We start from the raw sequence: 3,465 nt of genomic DNA, 5'->3' as shown, positions 1-3,465 counted from the left end.
TAAAGATAGGAAATCATAATAAAGAAAATATAATTGTATGTACATTATATCACTCACCAAATGCCAGTGACTCAGAGTTTATAGATATTATAAAGGAGTTGAGGGAACATCTAATAGAATTTAATAAAGTAATTATTGTAGGAGATTTTAATATAGACATAAACAGAAATGATTATTATGCAAAGAAACTGATCGATGCTATGTACACGTATGGTTTCGCGCAATATGTACTAGAGAATACAAGGATAACAAATAAGTCTAGCACATTGATTGATCTGGTGTTTTCAAACTTTAAAGTAATAGTAAAAACAAAGCATACACCAAAGATTACAGATCACTCTATGATTGTTATCAATACAGAATTAGAAAACGTATGTAGACCAACGCAATCAAGATCTGCTAGAGACTTTACAAGCTTTAATGATGATTTGTTTGTTCATGAGATAGGCAAATATTTAAAAGAGAAAGATGTAAATGAAATACAGGTAGTAGATGTTGCACACGATTTCATAGATATGATTATTAAAGCGTTAGATAAATTCGCGCCGTTTAAAATAACCAAATTAGATTATAAAATAAACCAGTCACCATGGTTTGAAGGAAGCACTTCTACGTATCTGTAATGATATAAAACAGGGGATTGATAAAGGGCTTATCACTATTAGGATACTTTTTGATTTTAGCAAAGCATTCGACACCGTTCCCCATTTACTATTGCTTATCAAACTTAAAGAGATTGGTTTCTCAGATGCCGTTCTAAACTGGATTTTCTCTTATCTAACTGGCCGTTCTCAGGCGGTCATAGACGACGCTGGCAATCTTTCCGACTGGATACTCACTTCTTCTGGTGTCCCTCAGGGTTCGGTGCTTGGTCCTCTGCTGTTTTCTTTGTATATTAACAATATATATAAAATTTTACGTTATGTGTTTCATATGATTTTCGCTGATGATATTCAGATTTATCGTTTGTGTTCACCTGCTAATATTCTTCAGGCTCTAGAATTAATCACTAAGGATGCTAATGTTATTTTTGATTATGCTAATATGTACGGACTTAAGCTAAATCCTGCCAAATCTAAGGTCATCATATTTGGCAGTCAAGCATATGTGAATGACATTGATCTTGGCAGTATACCACCTATCGTTGTAAACAATACGCCTTTACCATTTGTGAGTGAGGTACGGAATTTGGGTGTCATCTTCATGTCCAACTTATCCTGGACGAAGCATATCTCGTTGGTTTCGCAGAAGGTCCATCATGCACTATACAATTTGAAATATAACAAAAACTCTTTTTCCACCAATCTCAGGATTAAGCTCGTTACAACCTTGATTTTGCCGCATATTGATTACTGTTGCATCGTATACCATGGTTTGACCAAGGAACTAAATACCAAGTTACAGAGACTTGTCAATTGTTGTATTCGGTTTATCTATGACCTTAAGTGTGATGAACATATCACCCCATATAGACGTAGGTTGAAGTGGCTTTCTGTTGAAAACAGACAATACTACTTTCTTGGATGCCAGATTTATCGTATCCTGCATATGAGCTCACCATCTTACCTGCGTGAACTTTTTACCTCCCCTGATCCTACTCTAAGGAAGTCTGACCGGCTCGCTTCATCATCTACTCTAACTTTCCACATTCCTGCTCATAGAACCGTCACCTACAGAAATTCTTTTCAGCTTTCTTCTATTTACTTCTGGCATTCTCTTCCTAACTCAGTTACATCAGCTTCGTCTCTCACATCATTTAAGAGCTTACTTCGCATGTTTTTGCTTTCAACTGAATCGGAGTGACGTGTCTTTGTTCCTTCCTTCTTTGGTTTTTGCGTACTTCCTATTTTTGTATTTCTTTGGTATTCTTTTTCTTTTAGTATTCTTGTTTACGTTGCGTTATTCTGTTAGATTTAAGTTGCGCTAGTTCTTAGTTGCGTTAGTGGTAAGTTAGTTTTAGTATAATGTACATATTTTTATTTTAAGTTGCGCGCTTACTTAATTTGCGCTGTTATTTTTGATTATGTCTCACTTATCATGCTTTGTGAACTCACATGTGCTAGAGAGAGGATGTATAATTTTGTTATTTGTATTATTCTGTATTTGCCCTATAGCCTATGCTTGGGCATAAATAAATCATATCATCATCATCATCATCATCATCATCTCTCTCTCTCTCTCTCTCTCTCTCTCTCTCTCTCTCTCTCTCTCTCTCTCTCTCTCTCTGGGACTAAATGACCAACCAGGCGTTGGTGGGACTGAGGGGCTTTGTATGAGACTGTCGGGAGCTCTACTTCAAACATTGGATGTGTTTGCCCCTAGGCGAACATTTATAATTAAAAGGCCTCCGGTGCGATGGCTGACGGATGAGCTTAAAGCTCGAATTCGTAATCGCAACCAATTATACAGGCAGGCTAGACGCTCCAATGATCTGCTTGACTATGCCACTTACAGACTTTTCCGAAACCAACTTAATTCGGACATCAAACGTGTCAAAGGTGAATTTCAACTTAATTCTCTCAAAGACATCACTGATCCTGCTAAACTTTGGAGAGAACTGGCGCGGTTTGGTCTTGTAAAGTCAACCTTAGTCTCTCCTTTACACTTTTTTACACCTAGTCAATTGAATTCATTCTACGTTTCGGTCTCTAATGCTCAACCACCTTGCTTGTTTACTGACTTTATTTCTACTGTTACTTTAGTGACTCGATCATCCCAGAGACCAGAGTTTGTGTTCTCTGCTGTAACACCTGCTACGGTCCTTAAACTTATCTCAATGGGACCGGCCCACTCTTATGCATCTGGTTCAGATGGTATACCGCTCTATATCCTACGGATTGCCTGGCCTATAATCTCGGCGCATCTCATTACTTTGTTCAACCACTCATTGGAAACTTCTTCTTTTCCATGTCAATGGAAGCGCGCATTAATCCGCCCGCATTCGAAGATTCGTATTCCCTTATCCCCTACTGATACAAGGCCTATAGCTAACTTGCCAGAGCTGTCTAAATTACTTGAAAGGATTGTGGCTTCGCAGATTACTGAATACTTGATTGAACATAACCTCATAAATCCGAGACAGTCTGCGTATCGACCATGTCACAATACACAGACAGCTCTTCTGCGGGTTTGCGATGACATCAAAGAGGCGATTGATAAGGGTCTTATTATAATTATGATCCTCTTCGATTTTAGTAAGGCGTTCGATACTGTTCCACATCTCAAGCTACTTATCAAGTTAAAGGAGATTGGCTTTTCTGATGCTGTTCTTGCGTGGATTTTTTCTTACTTGACTGGTCGCTGTCAATCTGTGGTTGATGATGCTGGGAACTTCTCGGAGTGGTTGTATACGTCATCGGGCGTTCCTCAGGGCTCTGTGCTCGGGCCACTATTATTCTCTCTGTTTATTAATGATATAGGAGGAGTATTGCTGCATGCACTTCACATGATATTTGCTGACGACAT

The 3,465-nt window shown here is 38.4% G+C and overlaps 1 long non-coding RNA gene across 1 annotated transcript; it reads right to left on the bottom strand.

Annotated features, from left to right (window-relative positions):
- Positions 1-1,385: 1,385 nt before the first annotated feature.
- On the bottom strand, positions 1,386-1,782 carry LOC143905885 (uncharacterized). Its single transcript, XR_013259358.1, has 3 exons — positions 1,769-1,782; positions 1,567-1,670; positions 1,386-1,492 (listed from the first exon to the last, which is right to left on the bottom strand). It is a non-coding gene; the product is annotated as an uncharacterized LOC143905885 (long non-coding RNA).
- Between the last annotated feature and the right edge of the window lie 1,683 nt (positions 1,783-3,465).

Source organism: Temnothorax americanus, unplaced genomic scaffold (genome assembly GCF_048541705.1).
Source record: "Temnothorax americanus isolate GAGA-0224 unplaced genomic scaffold, ASM4854170v1 Scaffold69, whole genome shotgun sequence".
NCBI lineage: Eukaryota > Metazoa > Arthropoda > Insecta > Hymenoptera > Formicidae > Temnothorax > Temnothorax americanus.
Note: the sequence above shows the minus strand (reverse complement) of the source record. Positions and strands in the feature narration are given on the sequence as shown.